Genomic DNA, 15,421 nt, shown 5'->3' on the forward strand with positions numbered 1-15,421 from the left:
GTTCTGCAATGACATTTGTCCAGGTAGGAATAATCTGTGGTTTATAGTGCTTATTTTATCAAAATTAGAGTTTCTAATTCTTTAGTCAAACCACTTAAAATATCAAGTTTCATTCCAGATGTTGGGTTGGGCTGAGTAATTGGTGTTTCTAAGAATCATCGTTTAAACCTACATAGAAATAAAAACTAAGAATTCAAATTATACAAAAATGCAGAGGTTAAAAAAAGGAATAGTTCAGGGGTTCCCTGGTGACGCAGTGGTTGAGAGTCCGCCTGCCGATGCAGGGTACGCGGGTTCCTGCTCCGGTCCGGGAAGATCCCACATGCCAAGAAGCGGCTAGGCCTGTGAGCCATGGCCGCTGAGCCTGCGCGTCCGGAGCCTGTGCTCCGCAACAGGAGAGGCCACAACAGTGAGAGTCCCGCGTACCAAAAAAAAAACAAAAAAAAGGAATAGTTTAAACCCATGGGAATAGATACAGTTGTACTCAGAGGAATTTTCAAAATAGTAAACGTTTTATAATTAAAAAGGAATATATACATTATATATATACATACACACATACATGTGTAAATGTATAAGAAGAAGAAAGTGAGAAACAAAATAAATTTAGGAGAGCAATATGAAAAATATTAAGTTAATGAAACAGAAAACAAAAGCACAAAAAGATAGAAAGGGGATAAATATAGCCATTACTTTATAATACCTTTAAATGGTGTATAATCTATAAAAGTACTGAATCACTCTGTCGTATACCTGAAACTTTTATAATACTGTAAATCAACTATACTTCAATTAAAATTTTTAAATAATAAAAGCTAGGTTTTTAAAAATAATATATTTGTGACAAAGAAAACAGAAAAATGTACAGCATAGGAATGATATAAGGGAACATAAATATGTATATGGAAATTAGCAATTCTTATAAACTAATTTAACATTCAAATAAATAGCAAAAAATTAAATTTAGAGAAAACAATAGATTTTTTAAAAATAAAATGTAGTCTACAAGGTTGACCTCCAGAATTCAGAAAACCTAGATAGGTAAAAATACATAAAAATAAATTAAAATTAATAAAAGTTAACTATTTAAAATGGCCTCTGGTCCATATGCTTCACAGATGAATTTCATCGGAATTTATAATAAAAACAACTATTTTTAATATAAATAAGTACAAAACAACATACCATATTCATGTAAGAATGGATATGGAAATTTTCAAAATAATATATTATTGGAAATAAAGAAAATAAGGAAGTATGATTAAAAGTTATCAACCATACTCTGATGCCCACCTCCAACTTTTAAACTAAAAACTAATTTTCCCTTTCAACATTTAAATGTATAGCCATCATATAAGTACTCAGAAGCAATTTTTTAAACTAAATAGAGCCTATTAATACAATTTTGTTAATTCTATAGAATTAAAACAACTAGTTCTCAATGTCTTCACAACGGAACACACAAACAAGATAACATATTTTGCTCTTATTCACTAAACAGTAGTCTGCTCTTAGTAAAAGAAAGTATATACATAAATCCTTAAAGGATGAGAAATGGTAATAATAACAGTGAAGCATAGCAAAACACAAAAAAATACACACATACAAAAACACAAAACCTTAGAACTGACTATGTCCAGGTTTAATGAACTCTTTATTGTCTTTAAATTCCCTTAAAAGGCCAAGAGTTCTGTGCTAAATGGTCTAATATTATCTACTTTTATTTTCACTCTTGAGGAAAAGAGTAAGAAGGATACTACACAATCATTTACTTTTTAATCATAATGGAAACCCAGCCAGAGCCTAAACTGTGTTCATTATAAGGCTTCTAACCTGTCTGAACTTGTCTGGTCGGCAGGATCACAGTGTGGGCCACCGGAGATCTATTTGCCTAACAGACTGAAAGCCTTCTGGAGAAATAATTCATTCTAAGGAAGATGGAGTTTCAGGATTTAAGGGAAGGGATGATTTTCAGTGCTAATGTTTGGACCATGCCTTAGATTCTTGTCCATCATAGGCCCCATAGAATCTTTAATGTGCTAGAGAAAAACATGCTACAAACAAGTCACACCTAAAACAGAACTTGGAATAAAATCTTTGGAATGCACTGAAGAAAAAGGCATCATGCCTTTGAGTCCCCAGTTACAGAGTTTACTAAGAGCATGGTTAAAAGAGTTTCTCCTTCAATTGGAGAATCTAGCTTGAAATCAACAATAACAGTGGTGGAGAAATCAACTACTTTGAAGCTGATTTGTTGAGCTGCTGTTTCTGTTACATCAGAGACCTTAGGCACGGAAAGCGGCAGAACAAGACTTTAGTTAGTAAGCATCTTCCAGTAACAGAGATAAGGACATTCTCACACTTTTGTGAGAATCCATAAAGTTGACTTGGAAGAAGAAAAGGGAGAAACAGAAGTTGTGAAATAGCAAATGTTACAAAATTACAGAAACATTCTGCCTGTTCTTTCACACAACAGTATTTGCCTCCATGCCAAAGATACAGTGTTGAGCCAAAACACCTATTATGACTAACTTTATCCCCAGCCTAACACAGACAGCCTAGGAAACCTGATTTGCAAATAATTTGGATTCTGAAATGGAGTTCTTTATATTTTGTTCTTCAGCTCAATTTGATATCTATTTATCAAACATCAACTATGTGAAAAGCTACAGTGGTATGTGAGTCTCTCAGGCTGGGTTTCCTGGAAACAGCCTCAGGTGGTTTAGCCTGTAGGATATTTATTAAGTAGTGCCCTTGGGATCCCACCACCTATGAAAGGGGAGAGATAGATGCAGGATTGGGAAGACAGAGAAGTCAAACTGCAAGAGATCCAGCGACAGCCTCAGCCAATCCATGGGGAGCTCAAGAGTTGGAAGGCTGCTTTAGAATTTTTCTGAGATGTACACTGAGGGCCAGGCCTTGATAACCTACCTCTACTGGCCATTGGCTGTGCATAAACCCTGGGAAAAAGTGTGACCCTAGGCATGAGACCATCCAGAGCTGAAGCAATTCCTAAAGGGACTGAAATGTGCTATTGACAGCCCTCCCTGCAGCCTGGACAGACACATCTTTCATCTGAACCATACATCACAATGAACACCAAGTAACCCTGGACCCAGACTCCACGGTCTGAAGAGAAGCAAATTTAACTATCTTCCTGAAAAGAAATGAAGATTGTCAAACTGTTACCAAATAAATATTTAACAATTTCCATAATGAAGTTAATGTTTTATACTGCTATCAAGTTTCCTACAACCTCAAGAATGCTAATGTTAACTAACAATAGCTTACACTCTTAGTGTGTATGAGTGCCAAGCACCACAGGCATTAACTCATTTAGCTCTAACAGTCACACAGGGATTTAGGCACTGAATTCATTTTCATTTCTCAGATCAAGAGAGTAAGGCACCAAGAAGGTAATACCCTCAATACAAAAACTTTAGGACCTTTGCTAGACTAGTGACAGGACCTGTGGGGAATCCAAAAATGAATAAGACACAGTCTCTGACTTTGATGGTTTTCATTCTAATAGGACAAACAAAAATGTTACATATCCAAAGTTGAGGAATAATACTAAGTGGAGTTGGCATAACATAGAACTGGGAAAAAATAAGGAACCAAAAGGGGTCAATGTAGAAAACAGCAAGCAATATGAATCAGTGCATCTTTTTTATTTTGGCCAAAATTGCGGTATTGAGACACTAGAGTTCTCTTAACACTCATAATGTCCCCACCCCACAAGTAGAAAAACAATGTATGAGTGGCACATAATCTCAGACTTAACTCCACTTAAAAGCAGGTTTTGAAATAAAGTAACTGGATTCTAAAATGCTTATTTCTTCAGTGTATCCTTAAGGAAATTTACACCTTTACTTTTTTTATCTCTGTTATAAATTGGGAGAGTTTGTGAAACACAAATTAAGGAGTAGATCATATTAAAATGGATTCATGAAGGATAAAAACATTTTTGCATATTACAGTACTTAATGTGAATCGGATAAATGTCCAAATTTTGCAAGTTCTAGTTAGTCAATGTGAGTAGTCATTAGATTGGTCACTTTATCTAAGACAGAGTGTAGGATTAGTGTGTATCTAATAATCTAGCGTAATGAATCAGGTTGTCTTCAAATGTTCCTACCCCAATGATACTATCTCTGCTTGCATACTATGTACATTTTCAAAAGCCCATGTATATGCTAACCTTATGTAATATTAACAATATTCAATGAAAACTTTCGCATATAACCTCCTTATGGTAATCTGCAGAGAAAGAACTGGCTATGACAGTCAGTGGCTGATTCCAGTTCTCATGCTCTTTTATTTTGCGGTACGCGGGCCTCTCACTGTTGTGGCCTCTCCCGTTGCAGAGCACAGGCTCCGGACGCGCAGGCTCAGTGGCCATGGCTCACCGGCCCAGCCACTCCACGGCACGTGGGATCCTCCCGGACCGGGGCACGAACCCGTGTCCCCTGCATCACCAGGCGGACTCTCAACCACTGCGCCACCAGGGAAGCCCCTCATGCTCTTCTTATTAGGCAATTCAGAAGGGTTTTGCCATGAATTAGGAATCCATTAAAAAGAATCAAGCATGTAATTAGAAGCCTAATGTAGCAGTATTTTATGCACATGAAAAATTACATCCAATTTGATCACTATAGGGTATTTAATCTGTACAGTTTAGTTGCAATAGCATATAAATAAAAACTAAAGGAAACAAAATATAAACATAACACTGTACAATTTCCTCAATGACTATAAAGATAAATTAAGGGATAAATTATGATTAATTCAATTCCATTACTCCCAAAATGTGTTCCATATTTAGATGTGGTGGGGAGGGTTTAAAGTAAAAGAATTTGATTTCACAAGCAGACATGAGGTAAAATTCAAAGAAAAGCTGTGATTTTTACTTTGGTGAGAGTGGCAAAGAAATGAAGTAAAATTAAAACACATAATTTTTAAAATGTAATGCTTAAGGGCCCATACAAGGAAAATATTTGCACAAATGGAACAGTAAAGAATTTTATTAAGGTAGAGCCCAAACAACTTGCTTCTTTGAAAATTTTCACTTAGGAGATCAAAATTTAAGAAACCTGTATATGAAAATTATTTTTAAACAATAGGCCAAAAAGAAGAAAGTGAAGAAATAGTACTTTCAAATGGAAAAGGCATTTGAAAATTGCCATTCCCCCTCTTCATATAATACAAACTCATTTAAAATATTTTCCCAAATGTTTCACTATTAAAGATGTATATAAATTGTCTAACACTTTTTTAGTTCTATGTGATTATCTTATGAGAGATACATTGCATATAAGACTCATGTCAGTAAAACTGAACCCAAGATGGAAGAATCCATGAATATATAGAATTTGTAAACCAAAACAAACAAAAAGCCACAGAATTTCCTAACCTAGTAAATAAGCAGTAAAACAGCTATTAGCAAGGTAATGAGATACAAAAGAGGATTAAAAAAAATTGCTTAACCTATAAATATGAGTTGACACTTGTTTCAATAATTATTGCTGCTATTTGTATATCACTGATTTTAAAATTTTATTAATATTTGTTTCTAAAATTTTAATGCAAGTTTCCTCACCATATCAATTCTATTATTATAACATATTTCCATTAAGTCCCATCAAATTAGATACTTTTTTTTCATCAACCATATCTATACCTCAGTCAGTATGAAATAAACAAGCATAAAAACCTGTCTATTCATTTTCATTGCTCATTAAACATCTGCTCATTAGCCACCTCCTGGTTAATGAATACTTAGGATCAAATGGCAACCCATTAGCAAAACTAGTTCTGTTTTCAAGCATATTTTTCTATTTTTCAAACAGTTGTTACTTCAAAAAAATATGTATTTAACCAAAATTCACTTAATCCTATCAAAGAAATCACTGAAGAATTACAAGCATTGTCTTAAATACCCCAGCAAAAATTAGTGCATTTTTAACTATATAATCATTATCATTTAAAGCAAACCCAACTAAACTATTTAATTATTAATGGCATAGGTTCTCTAACTTACACAAACCAAGTGATATCACAAATGGCATTTCTGAGAAAGGGTTCTGTTTCATAAAGCAGCTGTATAAACTTAGCCACATTCTCTTTCTTCAAATGGTATTTAGGCAGTTGTAATATGTGCTAGCAGCATATGCTAACTTTATTCTTTTAGAGATTAGTTTAATAAAATAAAGACGATTCATAAATTAGGAAGAAGAATACCATTAAATCATTAAATAAATACCATTTAGAGAAAAAGTTCTCATTCCGACAAAGTAAGTATTAATTTTTCTCAGATGTTATTATTGTTTGGTTTTTGCTTGTAGTTTTCCCTCATATTTTTTCTTTGCAAAACAGCATAACTAGAGTTTAGTATCTTTGCTTATGCCCTCATAGACATTACCTCTAATCAAACTGAAAAATAAAAATCAATAAGAATAAAGTTTCCCTCAACTGCAGTGTCAATGCAGACACGCAACTGAGAAATGAGCTACAAGCACCTCTGAGTGCTGGAAAGAAAATCTAAACCAAGACATGAAGCAGAAATAGTTGCCAAGAAAAATCTATACAATATCAGATGGATGTGTGCTAATAAGGTTTCAAGGGAAGAAGAAGTAAAGAAGTTATTTTAAAAGCTGTTTTAGGAGAAAAAAAATTTGTATATATTCCCCACATAATCACCTGTGTCTAATTAATATATATTATTATATTTACATATTTATATACGCAATCATAGATATGATTTCTCACATATAATCAATGTGTATGTAATATAAAATTAGTTACATGTAATTCCCTTGAGAAATTTGAGATTTAGTGTTTGGATTTGTGAAAAGAGAATCCAATAGCATCTAACAGGGCATCTAAATTCAAGGGCTTGCTTTTAAAATTACATATAACAACCACTGAAATATTAATCCTCTGCCATTTGCTTGACACTGGGATAGTGTTAGAATATAGAAAGATATGTAGCGTTTTCCTTACCATCGGGGAGCTCACAGTCTCCTACAGAAGACAGACACATTAAATAAAATGATGAGACCTTACTATATACTGTAGAAAACAAACGGTAACATCTACCAAGATCTGAGTTATTCTGAACCGTTTACATGTTACATTTAATCCTCATGCCCATCCTAGGAGTAAAGAACCATTAGAATTATCCTCCTTTTCTAGGCAAAGAACTGAGCCAAAGAGAGTTTAAATAACTTGCTCTAATTCAGACAACTAGTAAGTGATGCTACCACAATTTAAATCCCTACAGTGTGGATTCAGCAGGTTTAAAACCTATATATCTGATATAAATCTTCTATGCATCTTGTATACCAGATAGGTCAGAGAGAATGGTTGTGAAAAAAGGCAATGCTTCTGCAGGCAAATAAAAAAGAGGGGAACATGGCTGACATCATGTGATACATGTTACCATGTTAAACTGAAAGGAGTTGAGGGCTCCAATTATGATTTCCTTCACATAGGCCTACTTCAATTTTCAAAAAAAGTATATCTGATGACAAAAACACTGATTAATTCATTGCCAATAACATTTAGTTTTTACATACTATGAGGCAGGTCTTGCATACTGACTTTGATTTACATTAAATCAGTTAATATCCATAAGGCAAGTATCACTACATTCATTTTACAGAAAAGGGAACACTCATCTTAAGGTAGTTCTACTATTTCACCCTTGACTGTGTTTTAGAGGAATACAACTTTTAACAGGAGATTGAAGGGGCACCCACAGTGGAATGGAGTGGGCTTGCATTTCCTCATTATCATATGAAGTTTACATATACTAAATTTAATACTAAAATATCAATACACCAGCAGAGTAATAGGGACCATCTGTTATAAATCCTGCTCTTTTGTTTCTATTCAGGATATCCACAACCTTGACAAGGAAGATCAACTCCTTCTAGCATAAATCTGCAAGAAGATTATATTTTTAAAGATTGTAGTAGCTATGAAATGTACCCTTAGGACATTGACTAAAATTCATATTTTTGGTAGGTAAAATGTACTGATAGGTTTTGTAGTAAGATATCGTATTAATAAGGATACTCTTTCTTTTTTTTTCTTTCTCTATCTGCCCCTCTCACACACACATACACACATACACACATATACAGTCTTTAAATATTTGAAAAAGATACTCCTTCTATGGCTTAAAATAGTCAAAATATCAATTATCCAAAATACTTGATTAGTGTGTTCCAGCAAAGTCTGTTGTAAGTTCCGTAACCTTTATGTTTTGGATTGTTTTCATCTTCTCAAAGATTCATATATATTTTATCTTTTAAATTAAAACATAATTTGACTGCATCAACTAATAAAAAGTCGAATTACTAACATTGTATTTATACAATATTGTTTCTTCACAAATACTTTTTTCCTCTAAAACAAAAGCTACTTAGTAAGTGCCAGATATGGTACCATCCAATTTATCTATATTATCTTATTTAATTCTCAAAATAAACCCATGGGATAAATATTATCCAAGATGATTAAATTATTCATCCTAGATTCTTCCTGATGTTACTAGAATTCTATATTAGCTATACTGTCCAGTGCCCTGGTTCTTAACCACTGAACTATAACCACTGAACTTATTTCCTATTAAGACCCAATTACAATTTGTGATATTGGCATGGACTTAAACATAGCCCTTTGCAGAGGGCATGGAACAGAGAAAGGAATAATTTAAGTTCCCTTACAGCCGACGGTGCCTTCGTATACAAATGTTTACATGGATATAATACACATTCGTAAATTACTTAAAATTTGACATGTTTTTAATTGTTAATGTAATTAAACAAGGAGACCAGTAGACTGAGGTAGCTCTAATGCCTTAGTAACGTGCTCAGCAAACCAAAACCAAAGCCAGAATCAAGGAATCCAAATCCCAGAAAATGAAATGTAACAAAAACCAATCACAGACAGCCAGTGAAGCTTTCCCAGAAGAAGGTAACTGCTTAAGCTATGGCCCATCAAATAATTTCCTTGCTTTGCTTCTGCATCTTCTCTACAAAAACCCCTCCCCAAGCTCCTGTTAGTGGCATATTCTTAACCACTTTTGGTTTGGCCACTGTCCTATCTACATCAATGTATACTCAAACTTTTGCAAATTTTCATATGCCTCAACTTATCTTTTAAGAAAAAGAATGCTTCTCATTTCTTAGTCAAATGATTTAATAAGCATAAATGATGGGTAAATTATGTTGATGGTACATTACAATAAAATTCAATATGGATATTGATATTTGGATTTCAGGGATTGTATTTTGTTTCTCTGGGCTTCTTATAACACTTTCAAAGAGATAAAGTGTAATAATGTGTTCTCTAAGAAAAGTGTTTGTTGTTATTTAAACCTACTGATCAAGGAACAGCTCTTGCAGAAAATAAGATTTATATAAAGCTTGTATTTCATTTACCTAGTCAACTCTATTCTTCATTATTTTAGAACTGATAATCCATTTCAGGTGCCTAACATCAACCCTGTATAACAGTTGCTATGGGAAATGAAGGGCCTGGAAACAGTAATTCACACTTCATTTTTTAGTTGGCACATTCCTCATTTATAGATGGAAAATTCAAGCTCAAAGAATTTAAAATACATGAAAAGAAGAATCCCTGATATTTTTGCATATTAACACCAATTTCTAAATTTAGGAAGATGAATCTTACTTTCCTGTTAAATTCATTCCTAGAAATATAAAATACTTGCCCCAGAAAGTGAGGAGAAATGTTTGTCTATTAATCCCACACCACAGTCTATTTATGTAGTCAAGTTGAACAATCTCTAGACATCTTCCAAATTTTAGATTCTTAATTCTGTGTAAATAGCATAATCTTTGTCTTTGTGTATGTGCTATTATTTAAGGAAAATGTACAAATATGTTAAAAATTGTTCCACCGTGCTTAAAAGTAATGAAAGTTGACACACTCCTTAACCTGTTACAAATCAATAAAATGTCCTTACCTAGGTTCAGGTATCACTCTGTGATATAATCTACTGAGATAAGGAAGATGAAAATCACTTAGAAGAGGGAACTATTTTCCTGAAGATTCCTCACCTAACTCTACCTTCAGTGTTCCTGAACTATCTCCTTTGAAATTTATTCTCAAAGAATTGAAAAAGAATTGTATATCCACCTTCTGACATCAGCTAACCATACAGTTGTTTTATTTAAATATTTTTATTTAAATATTCATTGGGTAAAGACTTACCCGATTATTGAGTAATAGCATCTTTTCACATCACATAAAGGCTTCCCCAAGTTATTTTTTATTGTTGTCAACATTTTCCAAAAGCCTCATCTTATTCTCGGCTGTAATAGTTTTACAATATTCTGATCGAAAAGAACGTTATTTTGTGGTCTTCATCGGTCCTGTGTTACTCTTATGGCCCTTTGTAAAGTAAGCCTATCAAAAAACCCTTTTCAATTGATACCTCTTTCTTAACTTTATGTTTTTTTTATCTGCAAAAAATACATTAATTTTGTGATATACTGACTATAGAATATTGCACTACTTCTACAGTAGATGTTTCCATTGGTTTGCAATGTATTGCAAAACAGTACATTGAGACTGGAAAAACAATTTTTTTCTGTAGGTAACAGTGCATCGAGACAGAGAGAGGCAGAGAAACAGGGAGAATGAAAGAACAGGATGCTAGAACAAGACAAACCGGTTTTATAATTCTAAATAAGCAAGTTAAACACCTTCTCTGGACCAAAGCATCGTCAATGCCCAATAATGAAAAGGCATCATTATCTTCAACAGGAAAATGAAGATTCAGATAAGATATCCTGTACAGCCCCCCTTACCCTTTCTAAAATTGTATAACTCTATAAAAAGGCACTTGTCTGGCAGCTGTTAGCTTGGTAAAGGGAGTAAATAACTCTGGTTGTGACAAGAATTAGAATGGAGGACTGCAGAAAGAATTACGACGTGCTCACTAAGGTTGCCCTTAATGGCAATAACTGGCAATGCATAGCCTACTCAGCGGTGTGAAATCACAGCTACCCATCACAGAGCCCCCTCTCTGGGAAGCTGTCAGAATAAAAAAACACTCCTAACTGTTTTGAAATACAATAACTCTAGTTAATATGCTTCCCTGATCTGACAAGCACTGATTTATGATGTTAACTGAGGATTAGATATCAACAAGCAACCCTAACATTTAGTGCTTCACTAGAGAGAGAATCACATAAGTGACCCTCTGGCAACTTCAGTGATTTGCATATGCCCAAGGCAGCAGGTTATGGGATTGCTGAGAAAATGGTCTCATTTTAATTTTTAATGTTTTCACACATCGAGAATCAAAATAATTATTAAAATATTAATTTAAAATATGCATATATTTGAATATAACCCTGCTTTTTTTCCTGAAGTATCATGATTTTTTGAAAAGGTTTGCTGTTCCTTCTGAAAAAGATAGCCCTTATTAATCCACTATTGTCAAAGAACAAATTTATATTAATGCACCTGTTACATCTACTTTCTTAATTAACTGAAGAGTCAGAAACTCTAAAGGGTAAGTGAAGGAAGCATATTTCTCTATAGAGACAGTTAATGGAATAAACAAACTTCATAGTTATAGGTCTTAGTTTCCCTGACCATGAAATGCCTCCCTTGGTGGTCTGGTTCGAAAGGTGAATGGTCCCATTAATATTCCAAGATGATATATATTGAAAGAATGTTTTCTGGAAGAAGAAAGAGTTTCTGCCTTGTTAGAGTTTTCCCTATGCAGAGCCATCCTAATTGAAACCTGCAGAGCATGGAGACTGCCTGAGCATTCAGACTACAGACAAAATGGGATTAAGTAAATCAGTAAATTACAGGAGTGACAGCAGAAAATCAGAATTTGGGTTTTCTTAGCAAAGAGCAATTTATAGTTTTTATTTCTTTTGGAGAATAAAACCATTTAAAATATCTAATGAACCTATGGGTTTTCTTTTGTATACAAAATTTCAGCTAAAACAATATTTCTATAGATCTATTTATATTCTTTTTGGTGGCAGAAGTGGCTAAACCATTCTTAGCAGGCCTATCAATCTGTTTCTTAATCTCTGTATTCTCAATAAAAATCAGTATTGTTTGCCATTAAAACATATTCAGATTTTGATCATGCTAATTGGTAATGTAAAAGTAGCAGCAAGAATTCTTAAGACAATTATAAACAGAAGCAACTCAAAGTAAACTATAAACAAAGGCTAGAAAAGAGAACATCTTTAATATATTTTTCTGCCATTTTTTATAATCTCATGAGCAGATAAAGCAGAAGAATTAATCTAATAAGTTATTCCAAAACAAATGATATTATTTGCATTAATATGTCATTAAAATGGGCATTCTGCCTGTGAAACAGAGAACTCTCTGGTATCACACTATCAAAATTATCAGAAAATTGAATCATTCTACTCTGTTGTTTCCAATTTTAATACAGTAAGAATAAAATACCAACTTTAAATATATGGTCTATAAAGAAACTATATGTCAAAATGAACCAGTCCATTCAAGCCAAAGTTATTATTCTCCACCCAACCCACTTTTAGGTTTGAATATTTAGTTGACAAAATCTGAATTTTGCTTTCATTTATGGTAAACACAGAACCTTAAACAATTAGTCTTAGGCTGGAAATTAGCAAATTAATGCTTATCTGTAGTCTCTTATTGAACATGTTGTCTAAGATAGAACCTATAAATATGATAAATGCTTTACATTCCTAACTAAGAATTATATTGAACAGAAACAACTTTAAGTGAATAATCAATTATAAATCATTCAGTCTCTCTCATTTTGAAGAATTTAAATATCATCCATAAAATCATTTGTCTTCTTGGAAATCCTTAACTGGATTAGTAGCTTTTAGGAGAATAACAACCTAAAAATTATAGGAAAAAGTGCACCACCACTGAAAATTATGTTTTATAATCAATATCATTCCCTATCTAAGAAAGATACAAACATTTTTTCTGACACCATAATCTCAGTAACAGTCACTTAACACTGTATCACTCCACATACCTGAACACAATGTGGTAACATTATAAATTTTGTGTAAAAACAAGAAACCATGTGCCCTTAGGAATTAGAGTTAACTACCAGAAACAAAACCAAACAGCATTTTGCCAAGCTGTGTGCATAAATTTCTAAATACATTTTATGAAAAGAGATTCAGGTCACACAAAAGTACTGATGAGTTTGTTCCTAGTTACCGATAACCATTAATTTACCTTACGACAAAAGGTAGTAATTGTGTCTCTGACTAGTCTATTGTTTGAATAAATTTGTACTTGAACACTTCAGCGAAACAAATTTGTTATAGATTCATAATGCACTGTAATTATTTTCCTTTAAAAAAGCAGTAAGAGCTAATCCATATTTTAGAACTAAGGCAAAATGAAGAATGTAGTGGGAAACACAGAGGTTTATTTTGATTTGCTGTAGTCAACACATATTATTCTTTTCAAACTGAGCTAAAGTAGACATTAGAATGATTTGTTGATGGTGTTTCAAGCAATTACAATAACATTTTCTGGTGTTAATGTACAGCCACCCTGTAATTTATAGACTAATGTCAGTGTTTTTTTTGGAAAAAGGAATCATAAAGACTGATAAGTCCACATGACAAGGAAAATCTCATGGAAAACTTTAAAATTTTAAAATAGCTATATATTATGCTTAAGTAAACATAACTTGTAATTTAATTTCTTTACTAAGTAATAAATAAAAATATGTTAACTGTCATAGCTTTATTTCCATTTCTATAATCACTGGCTATAGCGTGCCGCCACTATGTGGAAATCACTTCCTCAGGAAAATGATCTATGGAGTTATTCAGAACAGAACTGATTTTTTTAAGAAATTAATTTAAAAGGGTCAAAGCAGATAGGTATTTTTTCTAACTTAGTATGTTCACTATCACATTGATATCACATCAAAGACAGTGAGAGACAATCTTTGCTAATTTTATATATCTAATCAATATTTAAATCTATCAAACCACATTTGCATTGGTGTTCCTCTAAAGCATCCTCTATGTTAATATCTCTGTAAAAATCTACCTGAACCATAGAAAGAATATATGACCACGTTCAACTTGTTCTTTTACAAATAAAGATAGTGAAATTGTGTGGGAATATGAGTGCTTGTGTAAGAGAAAGAGAGAGACGGAGGGAGGGAGACAGAATATTTACAAATGTTCATAAATATTAGGGTAAAAGTATTCATTTAACTTACCAAAGGCTTATTTCAGAACGTTAAATATGGCTCTAGTTTGCTTGCTAATTACAATGACCACCCCTGACTGCTTGCATATTGAAGACCTACTTTAATAAGCGTTTTATAGGATATATATTTCCTCAGCCAAAATCAAGATGATCTCGATCATCACCAATGTGATACCAATGTGTCACACCAATACATCACACCAATGTACTTACTGCCAATTACATATGACACAAATAAACCTGCAAGGTAGCAAAATCAAAAGGCCAAGGGCTCATTAATTTCTGTCTTAGATTTGGGAGGTAGTGACCCAGACGTAATCACTTTAGAGTGGGTGTCCAGTGAACAAGGAAGCAGGCCAGGCTCTGTTACCAATTAGCTGTGTGACTCTGGGGAATTTACTAAAACTTTCCACATCTCGTGGATGACATTCTGTTTATTAGGATTAAAACACTTTCTAATCTCTAAATATTTCAGCAGGTTATAAAACAACTCAATATAAAATGGCAAATTCAAAATTAGAAGTGGCAGAAAAAATAAATAGTAAAACCAATGATACATGGTAGTTACCAGGCCTTAAAAGAGGTAACATATTTATATAGCAGTTTTGAAAACATCAGTTTTATTACCTCCAAGATTAACGGGGAATCAAATGGGAATAGAGATTGAAAAAAAATTTTACAAAGAATAAAGTGCTATGCAATTAAAATATTTCTTAATGTAGGTTTTTTCATTCCACAGAAAATGAAACATTGAAAATGAAAAAAACTTTCTGTATTTACCTTAATCCTTGTCACTATCTTTTTAGACTGTTAAATTCATAAATGTATTAACATCAATTAAAAATATTGTGATGAGTTCCTTGTCATACAATTTATACAACTTTCAAAGTCCACTACATCAATTTATTTCTGCATTATTTAACTTTTAAACCATGTTAGCTGCTGAATTTAAATGTGCTACCATTTGTCTGACTAATCAATTAATAATGAATCATCCCTTCTGAACTCTTCACAGAGGAGAGTACTACATTCTCTAACTTATCTCCCTCAACACCACACATGCTAAAAGAAAACGCATTGCCAGCAGTCAGAGGTAGACTTGTGATAGAAAGAATGACCCCCCGTGAAAATGTCCACATCCTATTCCCAGAACCTTGGAATATTCCCT

Source organism: Delphinus delphis, chromosome 4, assembly GCF_949987515.2.
Source record: "Delphinus delphis chromosome 4, mDelDel1.2, whole genome shotgun sequence".
NCBI classification, from domain to species: Eukaryota; Metazoa; Chordata; class Mammalia; order Artiodactyla; family Delphinidae; genus Delphinus; species Delphinus delphis.